Here is a 20639-nt window from a genome sequence, read left to right as displayed (position 1 = left end):
TTTAAATAAATAAATAAATGTACATGCGCTAAGGAAACTGCCCAGAGGAGTTGGAAGCTGGTGTCTAGCCACAGTGTTGATGTACAAGCCACGTGAAGATTGGGAATCCAAATGGCAGATGAAATTTAATGTGGACAAGTGCAAGGTGTTGCATATAGGGAAAAATAACCCTTGCTGTAGTTATACGATGTTAGTTTCCATATTAGGAGCTACCACCCAGGAAAAAGATCTAGGCATCATAGTGGATAATATTTTAAAATCGTCGGCTCAGTGTGCTGCAGCAGTCAAAAAAGCAAACAGAATGTTAGGAATTATTAGGAAGAGAATGGTGAATAAAACGGAAAATGTCATAATGCCTCTATATCGCTCCATGCTGAGACCTCACCTTGAATTCTGTGTACAATTCTGGTCACCGCATCTCAAAAAAGATATAGTAGCGATGGAGAAGGTACAGAGAAGGGCAACCAAAATGATAAAGGGGATGGAACAGCTCCCCTATGAGGAAAGGCTGAAGAGGTTAGGGCTGTTCAGCTTGGAGAAGAGATGGCTGAGGGGGATATGATAGAGATCTTTAAGATCATGAAAGGTTTTGAATGAGTAGATGTGAATCGGTTATTTACACTTTCGAATAATAGAAGAACTAGGGGGCATTCCATGAGTTTAGCAAGTAGCACATTTAAGACTAATTGGAGAAAATTCTTTTTCACTCAACGCACAATAAAGCTCTGGAATTTGTTGCCAGAGGATGTGGTTAGTGCAGTTAGTGTAGCTGGGTTCAAAAAAGGTTTGGATAAGTTCTTGAAGGAGAAGTCAATTAACGGCTATTAATCCAGTTTACTTAGGGAATAGCCACTGCTATTAATTGCATCAGTAGCATGGGATCTTCTTAGTGTTTGGATAATTGCCAGGTTCTTGTGGCCTGGTTTGGCCTCTGTTGGAAACAGGATGCTGGGCTTGATGGACCCTTGGTCTGACCCAGCATGGCAGTTTCTTATGTTCTTGTTGCGACCGTCACTGCTTGACGTCTCCACTCCGCCCTCCTCACCTCTTTGGCGACTCCCTCTTGCTCAAGTGGAAGGTTGGCCACGGCGGCGTCTCTCTGCCGTCTTCCTCCGGCGTGCCCGGAGCGGCTCGACGCTGCGATCCGCCATGATTCACAAGGGCCTAAGGGCGTGCGCACGCAGCCCTGACTGAAGTACCAGCTGTGGCGTAAACCTCAGGGGCCGCCCCCTGAGATGACGTCATCAGTACCGGATATATAAGGTCATAGGAATCACTAACTAATCGAGTTAGCAAGGAGTTGAAAAGGAGTTGGTTACGGACCAGTTTCGCTCTCTCCAAGCTACTTGGACTTACCAGGGGTACCTGCTCCTCGGGGGCCTCCTCTCTTTGTTTTTCAGGTCAGTCAGGAACCGGCACTCGCTCCTCGAGGGCCCATGTTCCCGGACTGGCTGCTGAATACTCTTTCTGCCTGGAAGTCATCGCTGCCTATCTTTCGGATAGTAGAAAGACTAGGGGACACTCCATGAAGTTAGCATGGGGCACATTTAAAACTAATCGGAGAAAGTTCTTTTTTACTCAATGCACAATTAAACTCTGGAATTTGTTGCCAGAGAATGTGGTTCGTGCAGTTAGTATAGCTGTGTTTAAAAAAGGATTGGATAAGTTCTTGGAGGAGAAGTCCATTACCTGCTATTAAGTTCACTTAGAGAATAGCCACTGCCATTAGCAATGGTTACATGGAATAGACTTAGTTTTTGGGTACTTGCCAGGTTCTTATGGCCTGGATTGGCCACTGTTGGAAACAGGATGCTGGGCTTGATGGACCCTTGGTCTGACCCAGTATGGCATTTTCTTATGTTCTTATGTTCTGCCTACTACACCAGTGAGTTATCTTCTCTCTCTCAGAGCTTTCCCTGGAACCAGGTACTCGCTCCTCAAGGACCTAACCTATTTCAACACCTGGACTACTTTTAGAGACTATTATGTGAGTGTTACCATCAAGGCTCTGTTCCTGAACTCTGCATACCCTGCCTACTCGCTATATTCAGTTTCTCTACAGCTCAGTTATCCAGGATCGCTGTTCCAGTAGCTGAGGGACTACAGCCCTGCCGGGCACTTCCAGCTCACTTCTGCCACCTCTGGTGGTTCAATATACTGTTTAATAAAAGAACTAGTGTGTGTCTGTCTCCATACTCTGAGCCTGACCAGTGGTCCCTCTCGGGATCTTCCCACAGGGGTGTGGTCATCTGCAACCGGCCAAAGGATCCACCCACAACTACCTCAAACACCAACAGTTCTTATGTTCTTAAAATTGAAAGGAGTAACTGTAAAGCTAGACCTATGTTGGCAAGGTTTGATATTAGTATACTGTGATCTACTGTATCAAAGGCAGCAGATAGATCAAGCATAATTAAAAGGTGATTCAGTTTGTTGTCAAAGCTTCTTGTTAATTTGTTAGTTAAGTTTATTAGAAGGGTTTCAGTGCTGCGGTTCTTCCTGAAGCCATGTTGTGCGGGGTGGAGTATGTTGTTGTTTTCCAGGTGTTCATTTAGTTGAAGCAGCGCAGCTTTCTCAGTCAGTTTGGCAAGTAAAGGGAGGTTGGAGATTGGACGATAATTATTCAGATCTTTAGGGTCTAGATTCTTTTTCTTAGGGATAGGAGTAATGATCGCAGTTTTCAAGTTTTCTGGGAGACAGCCCTCTTCGAGTGACTTGTTTATAATTGCAGCTAGCGTAGGAGAGATGATGTGTGATATTTCCTTTAGAATTCGGGTAGGAATAGTATCAAGTTCATGTCGAGCTGGGTTAATTTTTTGAAGCATCTTTTCTAGTTCAATGCTGGAAATTGGTTTGAAATTCGACCAGGTGGTTGTTGCTGATGTATTGAGGGGTGCGTTAAAAAAGGAGTGTTTTTAAAAGATACTGTGATTTTGTCGATTTTGTTTTTAAAGAATTTTGCAAGGTCTTGACTTAGATTATTAGTGTCAGTGGTTGGTTTGCAAATTTTGTTGCTTTCTATTAGGTTTTTTACAATGTTGAAGAGGGAATTTGATTTATTTGTAGCGTTTTTGATCTTTAGACTATAGTATTCACGCTTGGTGTTTAGGATTTTTTTCTTGTACTCTGCGAGTTTCGAGCGATATCGTTGAAGGGTTACTTGGCATTAGGATTTGCGCCATTCTTTTTCCAATTTTCTGAGATTAGATTTCAAATTAGAAAGTACAGAGTTGAACCAGGGATTGATTTTTGCTCTCTTATGTTTTATAAGTTTTTTCTTCTCTGGATATATGTTATTTGCAGTTTGTTTTGTAATATGAAACCAGGATTTGGTAGCATTATGGATGTTGGATAAATCTAGATTTGTGAGTTGTTTTCCTAATTCTTGCTTGAGAGAGTTGAGTTGGAAGGGAAGTCTATAATTGAAAGATAATGGCGTGTTATAATCAGACATACTGTATGTGTTTACTTGAGCATTGCATTTAATCAGAAAGTGATCAGACCAAGGAACAGGTTTAATAGATGTTATGGGATTATAGAAGTAATGGTTTGTGAAAATTAGATTTAGGGTGTTATCAGCTTTGTGAGTGGGGTTGTTTATAATTTGGTTCATGTTGATGCTGGAAAGAATGTCAAGAAGTGTTTGATAATTTTGGGATCTAGGTGAAGTATTGGTATGGAGGTTGAAGTCTCCAAGTATTATGGAAGGTTTTTTCACATTGATGTTGGTTATTAGAAATTCGATCAGGGTGGAGATCTCGTTGTCAAGGAGTTTAGGAGGGCAATATATGAAGCATATTTGGAGGAAATCAGATTCAAGTAACGCAATTTCAAATTTTGAAGGGAGATTTTGAGGGATCAGTTTCATATTAAACTTTTTTTTTTATAAGGAGTAGAGGTCCACCGCCTCTGCGGGATTTTCGTGGGATGGAAAAAATGTCGTAATCATTGTTAGATAGTTGATTTGTGAGAACAGTGTCAGTTTCTTTGAGCCATGATTCAGTTATCGCAAAGAAGTCGAGGTTCTTTGTGTTTATCAAGTCAGATATGATCGTTAGTTTCTTTGTTAGTGATTGAGCATTTATCAAGAAGAATGTGAGGTATAGAAGGTTTTTGGCTTGTTTGAGGAGAGGGATAGTTATTAGGTGGTTTTTTCTTGGTTTTTTGTAGCAGTTGGGGTGATCCATGATGGTTTAAGGTTTGAGCTTAAAAACCTCAGGAAATTTTGGGGTTTGTCTAATTAGTGTAATGTGTGATACTTGGGATTGTAGTAGTGATTGTGTAATTTTTGTCAATGGGTGCACGAGGAGTCTTAAGAATGAGCTAAAAAGTGTTGGTAATGTTAGGTTAAGTCGGTTGATCCTTTGAAGGTGTAGGTTGAAAGTGAGGTTAGAAGAGCTGAGTAGGGTTTGACTAGCGAGCTTTTCTTTTTTAAGTTAATATCAAATTAATTTGGATTCGTGTTACCTCCGGACTATTGTTGTAAGGTTTAAATCTGTTCAGGAATCAATGAAGTTATTAAGTAGTAGTTATTTCAGATCTGTCCAGTTGACGAAGGCCGCACGTAAAACACAACACCATCGTCTTGCCGATGGAACTTTTGAGCCTAACCCCCGCGCTTTCAATTAAGTGCACTCGATCGGGTCAGGTGACAGCACCGTGAAGAGGGAGGAGCCGAGGTGGAACGCTCGGCAGGCGAGAGCGCGCCGGCCAGCTCGACACAAACTGGGAGACGACGGCACGGTCACGGCGTGTGACGTCACCTGGCCAGCGTACGCCCGGCGGGCCCGCCCTTCTCTGCAGAGCCACTCGGAGCGGCGTCGTACGTCAGTCAGGGAATTAAAAAAAAATGGCGAAGGGAGCCGGGGCTGGCGGCGGCTGAGTGTGAGCGAGAGCGAGGAGTTTTATGTAGGAGGAGACGGCCAGCGGGAGCCGGGTAGAAGGCGCATAAGCAAAGCGAATAGCGGATACGCGGGAAGCTGATAAGGCGCGCGTCCGGCGGTACCACCCCCCCCCCCTCCTCCTCTGCCACGGGCGGCGGGCGTCAGAGGATGGGGAGTGCAGAGCGGCGGGTCCGTGCGGGCCGGTGAAGGGCTGGGAGCCACCGAAGGAGTCGGTCGGTCAGTCAGCAAGCGAGTGAGTAGTTTACTGCCCTTCCCCCTCGCACTGCCGGGGAGCGACGTGTCTGTTGTTGTCTGCTAAGGGGATTACAGGGTGCAATAAACTTAGGTAAAAAAAAAAAAATAACAAACAGAAGCAGTAAAACCAACCAACCTAAACTGTCTGTCCGGCGGCTCCTTCGCTTTGCGAGAAGCTTACTGTGACTTCTCCCAAAAAGGGGGAGACCCGAATGTTGAGGGATTGCCGACTGCTCTCCTGCCGCCTATGACAGTGGGGAGAGGAAGAGCTCAACCCATCCCGCCCTCCTCTGCCCAGGGGGAGGTCGGGCAATAGTTGCCCCTTTTCCTCCCCCTTTAGGAAAACAGTCTGGAAGTGTTGTGGAGGTGCACAGATTGTTTGCATGGGAGTTGTTGGAAGAGATGACAACAAGAGGTGTACACCATAATAAGCAATGGGAAGAATTACTCCGTGTGTGTGTGTGTGTGTGTGTGTGTGTGTGTGTGTGTATATATATATATATATATATATATATATATATACACACACATGATATATATATATTTATCTGAGATTTTTTGTAATTCATGCTATTTTTCTCCCATTATACTGTAAGTGGGGCCAGCAGTTTTATACATAGATAGATTTTGTCTGTTTCACTACATCGACCAGCTATTGCTAAGATTATGTTGCTTGCTTTACAGTTTTATCATAGCTTCTTATGGATGGAGAGCTTTAACGACTAGTTGAGAAAGAGGTTACTTTAATATTTTCCTGGTACTATGTGCTCTTTGGCAACAGTAATATTTCAACCTAATCTTCATCCTAGAATTGATTTTAGAAGACATACTAGGGCTCATGTAGAAATGCAATATGGTCTGCTGATTATTAGCTTCTGTGCTGGTTCTGTAGGCTTAGGGTTTGGTTACTAACTTTATTCACCATAAAGACAGACTGGGAAAAAAAGCCTTAGTAAATCAGGCCCTTAGGATTTAAAAATTGTGTGTGGTATTTATTACATACAGTGAATCTTACATTCATTGCTAAAATAGTAGACTTTCTTTACCCCATTAATATACTGGTTGTGGTTGAAATTTGTTGTGGACACTGACTCCTTACAGTGATAAATCTCCAATTTGTTAAGGTAAAGAGCAAATATTTGCTTGCTAAAAGATCTTGTTCTATGCCTGGTAATAACAACTACATCTGCCCATTTTATGTAGTCTCAAAAAAAAACCCATGGACTACATCAACTTTGGGTTATATTAGGCTAATAAAAGCTATTGTAACATAAAAAGAGTAACAACCTAGTAAATGATATCAGTAAAAGGTCAATTGGTCTATCTAGTCTGCCCAGTTATTCTGATTCACATTGTGGAAACTGTTATAAAGAATAAAATCACAAAACATTTAGATAGACATGGTTTGGGATGCAGCCAGCGTGGATTTAACCCATGGGAAGTCTTGCCTCACAAATCTACATTTTTTTGAAGGGGTGAATAAACATGCGGACAAAGGTTAACCAGTAGATGTGGTGTATTTGGATTTTCAGAAGGCATTCCACAAAGTCTCGCATGAGAGGCTTCTAAGAAAACAACTAAAAAGTCATGGGATAGGAGGTGATGTCCTTTTGTGGATTGCAAGTTGGTTAAAAGACAGGAAATGGAGAATAGGATTAAATGGTCAGTTTTGACAGTGGGAAAAGGTAGACAGTGGAGTGCCTTAGGGATCTGGAATTGTAGCTGTGCTTTTTAATATATTTATAAATGATCTAGAAAGGGGTACGACGAATGAGGTGATCAAATTTGCGGATGACACAAAATTATGCAGAGTAGTTAAATCTCAAGCAGATTGTGATGAGTTGCAGGAGGATCTTGTGAGACTGGAAGATTGGGCTTCCAAATGGCAGATGAAAGTTAATGTGGCAAGTGCAAAGTGATGTATATAGGGAAAAATAACCTTTGCTGTAGTTACACAATGTTAGATTCCATATTAGGAGCTACCACCCAAGAAAGAAATCTAGGCATCATAGTGGATAACACATTGAAATCATTGGTTCAGTGTGTTGCGGCAGTCAAAAAAGCAAACAGAATATTGGGAATTATTAGGGAATGGTGAATAAAACGGAAAATGTCATAATGCCTCTGTATCACTCCATGATGAGACTGCACCTTGAATACTGTGTACAGTTCTGGTCACCGCATCTTGAAAAAAGATATAGTTGCGAAGGAGAAGGGTGACCAAAATGATAAGGGGAATGGAACAGCTCCCCTATGAAGAAAGACTGAAGAGATTAGGACTGTTCAGATTGGAGAAGAGATGGCTCAGGGGGGGGATATGATAGAGGTGTTTAAAATCATGAGAGGTCTAGAACGGGTAAACATGAATCGGTTATTTACTCTTTCGGATAATAGGACTAGGGGGCACTCCATGAAGTTAGCATGTGGCACATTTAAAACTAATCTGAGAGAGTTATTTTTCACTCAACGCACAATTAAACTCTGGAATTTGTTGCCAGAGGATGTGGTTAGTGCAGTTAGTGTAGCTGGGTTTAAAAAAGGATTGGAGAAGTCCATTACCTGCTATTAATTAAGTTGACTTAGAAAATAGCCATGAAATAGACTTAGTTTTTGGGTACTTGCCAGGTTCTTATGGCCTGGATTGGCCACTATTGGAAACAGGATGCTGGGCTTGATGGACCTTTGATCTGACCCAGTATGGCATGTTTTTATGTTCTTCCACAGCCCCTCCAACATTCTGACCCAGACATACCAATTTTAGCTAAAAACAAAAACAGGAGTTTGATATAGATTCAACACTTTTTTTTATTGAGCTTGAACATAGCAATAACAAGAACCAAACTGCCCTAGGGAGACTGGACTCTCAACCCCCCAGGTCACTTGGAAAAACAGTATGACATGTAACTCTCAAACAGTTATCTCCCCACCCGCACAGTGCTCTCCCATCCCCACCTCCCAAACCCAAAAAAACAAGCATAGGTAATGATTGTCATAGCATTAAACAGGTGGCAGCCATCTATCCAGTCCATCCTGCACGGGCTTCCAGCTGCATGCAAATGCTCCTTTAGTCGTTTAGGATCTGACTGCACCCTCTGTGTGGAAGCAATTCGATGTACACTGTCCAGATCCGTACAAACTGACGGTGCTGTAAGTGCGACACTCGAGACGCCAGGTTTTCCATTTGTAATATCTTAAGAAAGGCATTCCTCCACATCCAGTAGGGAGGGACCACCGTACTCTTCCAGTGCAGTAAGATCAGCTTTTTCCCTACATAACTAGCCGCCTGAATGAGGAGCCGTGATTCCATTCCCCTAACCACGGCAGCACCCATACACCCAAAGAGAAGAGCTGAGTACGAGAGGGGAACAGCGACTCCTATTAGCTTCCCCAGATAAGCAGTAAAGGCGGTCCAAAAACGCTGAATGCGGGGGCAGCCCCAAAAGGCATGTGACAAAGTGCAGGCATCAGTATAATATTTGGCACATTGACTCGTCTCCCGTAGATGAGCGCGATATAAAAGCAGGGGGGAGAGATACGCCCTCCACAAAAATTTGTATTGCATTTCCCTGTAATAGGAATTACCCGTAACCTTGGGGTATCTGGTGAAAGCTAGTGCGAAGCATCTCTGCTGTAATCTGAAAAAACCCATCACTGTTCCACCTCTCGACCAACTGCCCCAGAGACACCTTGGAGACTAAGGGTTTCAATCCTCGATATGCTTCGGCTAAAGTAAGTTTAGCAGTTCTTTCTAATCGCAAGAGCTTATTCAATGCCTCGAAAGTGGCTGGCCTCTTGTAGTCCACAGACAAAGAGCGCACATAGTGCTGCAATTGCAAATATGGAAAGACCTGCGTCGGCTTCAGAGTATACAGCGCAGTGAGAGTAGAAAAAGGTAACAGTGTTCCCTTCCCATCCAGGACATGTCCCAGCTGCGTAATGCCCCTCTGAGCCCACCCATGGAAGTCAGCCGTCTGCGAGCCCGGTGTAAACTGGGTATTGCCTTGCAGTGGGAGCAGGTTTGCACAGACTGAGGGAACATGTAAAAAGTACATAGTCGCTTCCACACCCGCCGCAGCAGCTCCAATAGGGCGTGCTGCCTAAGAGTTTCAGGTAGACCCGAAGTGGTGCACTGTAGAACAAACCGTAAGTCTAAGGGGGCAATCAGCGTTTGGTCTGGCAGGTGTGTGTATTGTGAACTCCCCAATATCCAATCCCGAAGTAGGCGGAGATTGCTAGCTATATTATAGAGTGCTAAGTCGGGGATTCTCATCCCCCAGTGTGGCTAGAGTAATCCTAGTCTACTTGCCCTGCCAAAGAAATTTTCCAGTAGAGAATATATTCTGCTATAGTGGCTCTTGTGACATCACTTGATAAAGTTGTAAATGACCATCATATAATGTCTCCAGTGCCAATGGCTATTTGGTGAAGCCTTTTATAGCACAGGGACCTGGTATTTATGGTGCAACTGGCTCTTATGGTAAAGCCTTAGAGCACAATATCCAGTTTAATCATTGGTCATTTTTTATTTTTTGTTAATGTCCTTATCGTGGCTATCAATAGCTGTGACCGCAAATATCTCAAGATAGTGCACACTTGAAGAACATATAATGTGCACTTATCTCTTTGTTGTAGTCCTGAAGGTGATCCTCCGACTCTGCAGGGTTTCGGAGTAGAAGAACTCCTTCTTTAGGGAGCTTCAGGAAAACATAGTTATGTGTAGATGGTACCAGCTTTAATTAGCCCACTAGGTGAGACAAAAATAAAGATGTGAACGAGCCTGTTATTGCTGCTTAAACGCTAGCAATTTAATGTATGGCTTAGTAATGGAAGAGCACTTACTGAATCACTTAGATGTGGTCAGCATGACGTGCTGATAATACTGATTATTTTGTTATAACTGCAACAAAGATAAATTTGCATTTTTAGTAAAAGTTGCCCACATTACAGCATAAATAGGAAGGAGGGGAATGTGCAAAGCTTAAGACTAACTTTTTCAGAAACTTACAACCTCCAAGCCGTGTAGTACTTGCTTTGATTTTCTTTGCCGCGTCTTTGACTGCCTTACCGCTGCCAAAACGCTGTATTTGAAGGGAATCCATCGACTGAGTCGACCAACAGGAAGTGACAGAGTATTTCCAAAAATGGTAAGATCCAAATATGGGCAATAACGTCTGTATCTGGCGGCCATTTTAATGTAAGTCCTTATATGGACAATGACATCAGCTCTACCTTGCACGGAGGATGCCCATCGGCCATTTTTGTTTATATATTATACATTTTTTAAACCTTTTATATATTGTAAAAAGCTGTGGTCAAGAGCTAATGCTCAAACTCAGAATCTCTGAAGAAATCCCTAACTGTGCAACCTTTATGTAATGAGTACGAAAAATTCAATGTGATGTTCTTTACAATGTAATTACCTCAAGCTAATGCCCTACTAGAGCGCTTATCATGGTCCTAACTCGGGTTTTCCAAAACTGTGTTAAATTGAAACTCTATTGTTAAATGAAGATATGAGTGATATTACAATAATCAGCTATTCAACATACGGGCTTATGGTGTAAATGCTTATATGAGGGAGTACCATTTGACTCTCTCATTTAGCCCAAATGGTTCTGAAGATCTAAGATGGAAGATCCATTGGTTCTCTTTGTGATTTAGGAGAGATATTCTATCTCCTCCTCTCCAATGGGGTGGAATATGTTCCAAAATAGCCCATGTAAATTCATCAAAGGTGTGCCCTGAAGTAATACAATGAAGACACTGTAGGCGCCTTGATGTCTTGTTTATTGATTCTGCTACGGTGCTCAATGAGACGTGTGCTGATTTTGCATTTAGTCCGACAAACATAGATTTTTTTACATGGACATCTGAGGGCATAAACGACAAACTCAGTATTTCAGTCAACAGTGTATTTTCTTGAAATCTTGACTCCTGAAGATGGATCTTGCCAGATCGGACCCACTGTGCAGTGGCACAAAAAGAAGTGTCCACAAGGGATTTGTCTCACTAAACTAGGTGGGGGACGGGTGTTAGGAGCTGCTCTAACTATCTGTTGTTTTATATTTTGTCCCCTAGAATAGGCGAACATTGGTGGGTCACTAAACACCGAATGTGGGCTCAATATGTGCCAATATTTGAGAATAGTATCTTTTAATGAGTGAAGTCAGATTGGTGTGTTGTAATACACAAATCAATGCAGGCGCTGCTTCCTTATGTTGGTATTTTAATAACTGTTCTCTATCTGAGTTCATTGCACTCTTATATGCTTGCCTAATGGTCTTTGTGGGATAACCTCTTTCAAGAAATCTCTTTTGTAAAATGTCAGCTTGATGATGAAATTCATCCGATTCGGAACAGATTCTTCGAATCATGAAAAATTGACTCATGGATAAGCCTTCTTTGAAATGACGTAGATGATGACTATCAAATCTAAGATAATTGTTCCTGTCCATGGGTTTTCTGAAGAGAGTGGTGGTAATACCATTTGTATCTTTATATATCTGTATGTCCAAAAATGATAAGCGTGAGCAATCATAGGCAAGGGTAAATCTTAAAAATGGATTGCCTTGATTAAGCCACTGGTGAAATGATGATAAAAGTTCTTCTGTGTATGTCCAGATGAATATCGTCAATACATCGTGACCATAATTTGACATATTGGAAAAATGATGATTGATATACATGCTCTTCTTCAAATTTAGTCATAAAAAGGTTGGCTACATCTGGTGCTATGGGAGAACCCATGGCCACTCCATGGACTTGTAAATAGTGTTGCTGTTCAAATAAAAAGAAGTTATGGAATAATATTAATTCCATAATGGCGATGAGAAACTCTGAAGGAATACGTTGAGGTCTTACTCTGCGTTGAAAAATCTCTTCAACCAAAAGTAACGCTTCTTTTTGAGGAACATTAGTATATAATGCCTCCACATCCAAACTTACCAAAAAATGGCGATCGTGTATGTCTTTCAGTGTGGACAGCTTAAGCATGTCTGGAGTATCTTGGATGTAGGACGTGGCTTGTCGGACATGCGGTTGAAGAAACGTATCTATACATTTCGCCAATGGTTCAAAAAGAGATCCATTTGCAGAAACTATAGGTCTACAGGGTGGTTTGACTAAGGCTTTATGTATTTTTGGTACCCCATAGATGACCGGTGTACGAGGAGCTTCAACATATAAATAATTGTATTCCTTGGTAGTGATGAATCCTTCTTTTTGTGCCTCTTGTAATAGTTGTTGAATTTTTTGTGATAATGCTATTGTTGGATCATCTTGTAATGTCTGGTCTCCTAATTGACAAAGTATTTTTGAGCGGTAATTGCTATGATTCATTGTGACAATAGCTCCGCCTTTGTCGGCTGGTTTGATAACAATTTCAGTGTTGGTTGCTAGTGACGTCAAGGCTCAATTCTCTGCTATAGATAAATTGTAATACGTGTGATTTGATCTGGATTCTATATTGGCTAATTCCTATAGGACCACTGTCTGGAAAGCTTTGATTTGATTGTCTACTATTCCTGGTGGAATCCATCAGGATTTCTTCTTCACTATGGAAATATCTGGAAGAGTGTCTGAATGCGAGGGGAAAAAAAAGAGCTTGATCATCAATAATCGAAAAAATCTATGTAAAGAAATTCTACATTCAAATGGATTGTGTTTATTGGCAGGTACAAAAGATAACCCAGGATTCAACACCCGTGTTTCTTCTATGGAGAGGTTGTAATTGGATAAATTTATCACCGACGATTGTCCGCTGGAGTGTTTTGTGAGCACGTGAAAGGCTTGTGCCACTGTGAATCTTCTTCGTTGGCTAATTGGTAATGTGACTTTCTGCTGTAAGATCGTGGTGGACGAGTGGTATGACGGCGTTTGTCTAAAAAAGATTGCTTTTGTGGGCGAGGATTCTGTTCATCTGAACCACTCGATGAATCATCTGATGCTGCGAAGGTGACTTTCTTTGGTTTAGGGACATCATCTTTTTTATTAAGCCATGTATAGACATTGGCATTAGCATAATCCGTCTTGTCTCTCTTGAATTTTGCTATCTTGGTGCGTTTAATGTCTGTCTTAAATTTATCAATAGTTTGATGTAGTTCTTCCATGGAATTTTGCACATTTTTTATATCTGTAGTTGCTTTAAACTCTTCTTCGATGACCACTATTTCCGCTTTAATTTCTTCTGTGACCAGTTTGGTGTATTCTATGATGAGTAACATCATCTAGGGAGCATTTGTTGAGTATAGCTGCCCATTTAGAAAGGAAATCTGGTCTTTCTGTGAACATCAGCGGTGCTTTGTTGACCCTTAGACTTCGAGGTATAATTTGCTGCTTAACATCACATGTGTTTTTCTCTTGAATAACATCTTTATTGAATTTTTCGTACTCATTACATAAAGGTTGCACAGTTCGGGATTTCTTCAGAGATTCCGAGTTTGAGCATTAGCTCTTGACCACAGCATTTTACAATATATAAAAGGTTTAAAAAAGAATGTATAATATACAAACAAATGGCCAATGGGCATCCTCCGTGCAAGGTAGAGCTGACGTCATTGTCCATATAAGGACTTACATTAAAATGGCCGCCAGATACCGACATCATTGCCCATATTTGGATCTTACTATTTTTGGAAGTACTCTCTTCCTGTTGGTTGACTCGGTCGATGGATTCCCTTCAAATACAGTGTTTTGGCAGCAGTAAGACTGTCAGACGCGGCAAAGAAAAATCAAAGCAAGTACTACACGGCTTGGAGGTTGTAAGTTTCTGAAAAGGTTAGTCTTACGCTATAAGCTTTGCACATTCCCCTCCTTCCTATTTATGCTGTAATGTGGGCCACTTTTACTAAAAATGCAAATTTATCGTTGTTGCAGTTATAACAAAATAATCAGTATTATCAGCGCGTCATGCTGACCACATCTAAGTGATTCAGTAAGTGCTCTTCCATTACTAAGCCATACATTAAATTGCTAGCATTTAGGCAGCATTAACAGGCTCGTTCACATCTTTATTTTTGTCTCACCTAGCGGGCTAATTAAAGCTGGTACCATCTACACATTTATTTATTTATTTATTTAGTTTTATATACCGACAACCGTTTGCACATCGTGCCGGTTTACAGATAACTTACAACCAAATTATATGTAGGCAAAGCCTTTACAAGGAACAGTGTGTAACATAAACGTAGTAACGGAGTAATAACTAGATAACTAGGGGAGGGAGGGGTCGGGGTGATCGAGACAGAGGAGGGGGCAGGGGGAGGGTGAAACAGATACATAAGGAAAAAATATGTACAGGGAATCAATGGGCAAGTGATATGTACATAGGTTTTATACAAGTATTGTATAAGCGCATAAACAACAGTGAATGAGGTGAGAGGATGTGTACGGGTTCTACTAAGTGATAAATTATTATGTGCAGGATGTTACATGTGGGGTTTGTGTTTGATTCGAGGGGGAGGGTGTAGGTCCTGTGGGTGTAGGTCCTATGTTTTCCTGAAGCTCCCTGAAGAAGGAGTTATTCTACTCCGAAACACTGCAGAATCGGAGGATCACCTTCAGGACTACAACAAAGAGAGAAGAGCACACTTGAAGAACATATAATGTGCACTTATCTTGAGATATTTGCAGTCACAGCTATTGATAGCCACGATAAGGACATTAACAAAAAATAAAAAAATGACCAATGATTAAATTGGATATTGTGCTCTAAGGCTTTACCATAAGAGCCAGTTGCACCATAAATACCAGGTCCCTGTGCTATAAAAGGCTTCACCAAATAGCCATTGGCACTGGAGACATTATATGATGGTCATTTACAACTTTATCAAGTGATGTCACAAGAGCCACTATAGCAGAATATGCAGAATATATTCTCTACTGTTGAATTCTAAATTTCTGCTTTTTTTTTTGGATTTCAATATTTCTTGTTTAAAGACATTTTCCAAGCATAGTATCCAACAATTTCAAGTCCCACCGACAAAGAAAAGTGTCACATTCTGAAGAATGTACAACCATTGTGGGAGGACCACCATCTTAAATATGTTGACGCACCCCCCAATGACAACTGCAAGTTACGCCAGGTATGAAGTCTGTCCCTTGTTTGCTGAAGTAAGCAGGGGATATTAAGAGAGTATAAAGCGCCAGGGTCAGCGGATATCCATGCCCCCAAATACCGAAAATGGCCGTCCGCCCAGCGCAGGGGAAATTGCCCTTCCCAGTGGGTTCGAATGGTGGGCACATAGTTAAGAGCCTCTGATTTGTCCCAGTTGATCTTAAAGCCTGAGAACACACCATAACGATGAAAAAGCTCCAAGAGTACGGCAAGAGGTTGCACTGGGTGAGTAAGAAACAGTAAGATGTCGGCGAATGCGGCATATTTAAAGATTTGTTTCTGCAGCCATATCCCCCTTATCTCAGGTGTATCCTGAATCAAACGCAATAAGGGCTCTAATATTAAAAGAAATAACAGTGGCGAGAGTGGGCACCCCTGTCTCGTTCCCCTTGCAACCGGGAAGAATTGTGACTGGGTGGAGTTGGCTATTATAGACGCTTGAGGGTTTTCATAAAGCAATTGAATGCTTTGCAGAAATAGTCCCCCCCCAAACCCATGTGACGTAACAAGGCAAACATATATTGCCAATCAACCTGGTCAAACGTCTTTTCGGCATCCAGGCTGACTACCAGGAAAGGGGTCCGCCACCCTCTGACGTAGAGCCATAGCTGTCGTAACCCATCGTATGTTCGTGAGAGTGTAACTGCCCCTGACGAAGCCTACTTGACCCGGCAAATTCAACCTGGGTAGTATATCTGCCAGCCGCTCTGCCAAAATCTTAGCTAAGAGCTTTTGATCACAACACAATAGTGATATAGGTCTATAGGACGCGGGCGACAGAGGATCCCTGCCCGGTTTGAGAATTAGTGACGTGTGACATTTGTGTGGGCAGGATAGGACCCCCGCTGTATAAGTGCATTAAAAACCATTGACAACAGGTCTCCTAACTCAGCAGACAAAGCTTTGTAAAATTCTGCTGTGAATCCGTCTGGTCCCAGAGCCTTAAGTCGCGGGGCCAGATGGATAGCTCGAGCCACCTCTGAAACCGTGACAGGTTCATTGAGCCGATCGTTCTGCTCCGGGATTAGGTTTGGGAGAGATATCGAGGACAGAAAATCACGTATTGCACTAGTTGACGTCCCTTCTGCCGTATAAAGATCAGCATAATATCGTTGAAACGTGCCTAAGATCGAGGGAGTGTCAGTTAATAAATGACCCGTGGGAGCCCGTAATGCCGCAATTTGTGTGGGGCGTCGCGCTGAGCGGATTAAGTTGGCCAGCAACTTTCCCGCCTTATTACCATGTTGGAACAGTCGGAATTGGTAATGTAGTAAACTTTTTTTTCCCCCGCTGATGGAGTAAGGTGTTTACCGCTGCTTGTAATGCAAGCAAGGTTTCCCGGTTCTCAGATGTTTGGGCTCATACATATACCCGTTTGGCTTTACGAAGCTCCCCCATCATGGAGAGTAGACGCTTGTCCAACATCTTCCGACGGTGTGCCAGATAGGAGATGATATCTCCCCTAAGGACCGCTTTTCCCATATAAAAAAAAAGGATAGGGTCCTCCGCATGCGCTTTGGCCTGTATGTATTCTGACCATTTACCATGCAGAAATTCCTGAAAAGAATTATCTTTTGCAAGGTAATAAGGATATCACCAGATTCTTGGGTGCAGAGTCTGAGTTTGCCAATGGAGTTCAAATCATATGGGTGCATGGTCAGAAATACATATGTCCTCTATCTGTGCATCCCCCACCTTTGCAAATGCCCGTGCACTAAGAAACAGTCAAGTGGGAAAAGTACGCATGCGCTCGGGACAGGTGTGTAAAGTCAGTGTCCATAGGGTGAAGCGTTCGCCAGACATCCACCAAGTGGAGAGAATTCTCAAGAAGCGCAATGCCTTTACTTAGTGGGCGGGGGCAGCCGATCCTCGGGACAAATCTAAGCTTGGATCGCGGACGGCATTGAAATCACCCCCCGCTATCAGAACGTGATCTAGGAAGGGCAACAATTTCCGGTAGATCTCCTGAAAAAACGAGGGAGTGTATTGTTTAGGCGCATATTTATTTATTTTTAATTTTTCTATACCGAAGTTCCTGTAAGAATACAAATCACACCGGTTTACATAACAATAAAATTCGCTTAGGAGCGTTACATAGAACAAAGAAGGCATAAAAATATGAAATGAATTATAACTTAACATATTGAAAACTGTAACATATCCTATCATATCAATTAACTTCTCGTAAATATATGTCTCGGTGGAAAGCTTTGGAGAGGTGGCTGGGAAACATGGGAGCGAATTGCGGTAGAAAGAGAGGAGGAATTAAGTCAGAGGTTGCAAGAATTAGGAGACTATGAAGGCTAGAATCTGGAGTATGGGAAGAATAGCATTAGGAGTCAGGGAAGGCTAGGCTTAGGCTGATCTTATGTAATGATCATTATGAGCTGGTCTTATGTAATGTAATATACATTACATAAGACCACCGGCGTGTGGTAGAATTCTGCCACAAGGATTAGATAACGTCCCTGTGGGTTCTTTAATTCTTGGGAAATAATGAAAGGGATTGCCTTATGGATTAATATGGCCACACCTGCCGACCTAGTGGTAGCGGTCGCATAGCGTACCTCACCAACCCATCCCTGTCTTAGCTTCTGATGTTCAAGGTTGGAGAGATGTGTCTCCTGCAAGAAGGCGATGTCAGTACGGTGACGTTTCAGAGCCGCAAAAAGCTTAGTACGCTTGACTGGTGAGTGTATACTACCCACATTCCAAGACACTATCCTAGTGGGCGCAGCCATCCCGCTGTGAGTAATATTCCATAACAGTAACCCAAAGATATTTGCAAGGCAAGAAAGTGCCCTCCAGCTGAGGCACCCCCTGCTCAGCACATTGACCATCAAGTAGAATAAGGCAATCGAGCTACAATTAGACACCCGCATGACAATCATTAGAATATCCACAATAATCCCCTCCCGTCCCTCCCCGATTCTACCCCCCCCCCCTCCCGTCCTTCCCCTATCCCATACCACACACTATGCTCACCGCTCGAGAGCAATGATCAGAGACCAGTTGGACACAACCTGGACCCCCCTCCCTATATCCACCCCCCCCACTTGAGTAAGATATTGAAGAAAACAGTCTGAATCGCAGAGCTGTCTGCCAACAATGCCACCCTGTAAAATATGTGCCCAAGAAAAGTCCTGTTGTCTAGAGCTGGAGTAGCTATGCTGTCCATGAGTAATACAGATCCGGTCCAGTCCATGTGAAATATGTGTAACAAAAAAACAGAAGTCTCCTTAGGGTCCCAGATGGCAGGCTAAACTCCTTGAAGGTAAAGGGCCAAAGGCCACCAAACTTTGGACGCCCAAATAAGAACAACTGTACTGAAATGAGAGCCCATGGCGTAAAGTATAGCCAAGGAAAACAGCTGATTTGAAAAAACATGAAAACAGAGGAAAAATAACTGGCAACGAAATTGCAGTGGTCAACCACAGTCCATCTAAAATGAACCTCCAGCCTACGCTGCCAAGGAGTTGATTCATAATGTAAAGCAATGACTGGCAAGCCCAATTTTACGGAACAGAGGACTCTGGTTTGTCCGGTGCCGGCTCCCCCTAGGGGATGAGCCGGCAGGCAAAGATTGCAGAAACTGCTGAATGGCAGAGCTGTCTGAACCATCGGACGCTGGTCGCCGTTTGTACTCTGACTTTGGCAGGATACAAAATGACCGCTCGCAGACCTTTGCCAAATAGCTGCGAGCAATACGGGGCGAGAGCTCGGCGCTGCGCCATCAGGGAGGTGGAAAAGTCCTGGAAGATCAAGATTTTTTGCCCGCCATGCATCAGTTGATTCCCCCCCCCCCCCCCCCCCCGACGAGCCGCTCTCAGGATCGCCATTTTATTTGCAAAATTCAGGATCTTTGTGATCACCACCCACGGTTTAATATTGTCGGGGTGTCTGGGGCCGAGTTTGTACGCTCTGTCCACCCTGAGAGGGCAGTGCACCGCCGAAAGACTGAATTTTTCTGTTAGCCATTTTTTCAGGAAAGGGGCTAAATTATTGTCCTCCAATTCTTCCGATACCCCTACAAAATCATAAGTTAGACCGCCGGGAGCGGTTCTCTAATCTTCCAATTTACTGGTTTGTTTAGCGACCGCTTCTTTAAGCGCTGCTATCTCAGCCTGCGCCGTGTGGAGGCCATCTTGGTTAGAGACGACACACGACTCCACATCGACAAATCTCTTTTCCAGCCCGGCCATACCTGAAGTAAGCTCCGTGAGCTGTGCGGAGATCTTTTTCAGCTCGGGGGTGAGCGCTGCCACTACCGCCGCGGTCATGTCTGCAATGTTCGGCGACTGTGATGTCCCCGCTTCTGCTGCCCCAGCGTCCTCAGGCGGCAAGTCCAGCGCCCGGGCCTTCTCCTTGTCTCTCTCTTTTTTTAGCAGCGCGCGATGCCATTAAAAGCGGCTGGGAGGACGGCACTGTTTCACAGAGCGTCGGAGCACCTCCGACGTGTAAAAATCACGGTCTTAGGCTTTAGGATGGGGACGGATATCGGGAGGCTAAGACCAGGGAAGGGAGAACACGTCGTCTTCCTTCAGCGTGTCATGTGATCTCAGGAGTTTGATATAAACAATGAAGCATCTTGTACATCACCTTCTGTCCCTTATAACATATCTAATTCTGTGACCTTTTCCAAATAGACTTCCAAACTTTGCCATCATCTGTATTTAAATTTACATTCCAAAGCTGCATTAGACCATTCACTCCTCACCTGACTCATCCTTATCCTGGTGAAAATATATAGAAATGAAATCAGATGTTGTGCTCTCCTTTTGCTACATAATACCCCTACACATTCCTCCATAATAGTCTAATGGCATGGTTCGAATCAGGTTCCTCTATAACTGTAAATATAAATATCTAGTAGAGGGAGGGATCTGAAACTCCTCCATTAGATTGTAAACGATTTTGTTACCATCATCTACCAGCTGGTCCATAAATCTCATCCCCGCCATTGCCCACCTTTCCTTATCAGGGGAAAAGGTACATTGTGATAACTGCAGGTTTTGCATTAAAGAAGTCCTAGGATCTGATCCCATCTGGTAATGGCATGTGGTGCTGGACTGCTCTCCAAACTCTCAAAGTGTGGGCTATAATTAAATGACCCCTTGAAACCAGTTTTAAGATAGAAGAGGACGCAGGCATGTAAAACAAGGATGCCAAGCTACATCCTCTCACTGCTTCGTACTCCAGTTCTCACCATAACTGTGTTTGGTCCGCTCCTGTCCAGATTCTCAAGCATGCCAGACGGCAGGTCCAGTAATACCATTGAAGTTTGGGAAGACCCAAACCCCCTAATACTGCACGTCTCAGCCACAGATCTTCCTTGCCAAAGAAAGCTGGAACTTGTGCTCCTGAGACTCTGGGACACTGAAACTGGT

The 20639-nt window shown here is 43.0% G+C and overlaps 1 protein-coding gene across 6 annotated transcripts in view; it reads left to right on the top strand.

The window, feature by feature from the left end:
- The first annotated feature begins 4758 nt into the window (after nucleotides 1–4758).
- BTBD7 (BTB domain containing 7) overlaps nucleotides 4759–20639 on the top strand; it is a 235697-nt gene continuing 219816 nt past the window's right edge. For all 6 annotated transcript variants that reach the window (XM_029597853.1, XM_029597852.1, XM_029597851.1 and 3 more), the window contains exon 1: nucleotides 4759–5136. The gene's annotated coding sequence lies outside the window, so the exon portion shown is untranslated. The remainder of the gene's footprint in view (nucleotides 5137–20639) is intronic.

Source organism: Rhinatrema bivittatum, chromosome 4, assembly GCF_901001135.1.
Source record: "Rhinatrema bivittatum chromosome 4, aRhiBiv1.1, whole genome shotgun sequence".
Lineage (NCBI taxonomy): Eukaryota > Metazoa > Chordata > Amphibia > Gymnophiona > Rhinatrematidae > Rhinatrema > Rhinatrema bivittatum.
Note: the sequence above shows the minus strand (reverse complement) of the source record. Positions and strands in the feature narration are given on the sequence as shown.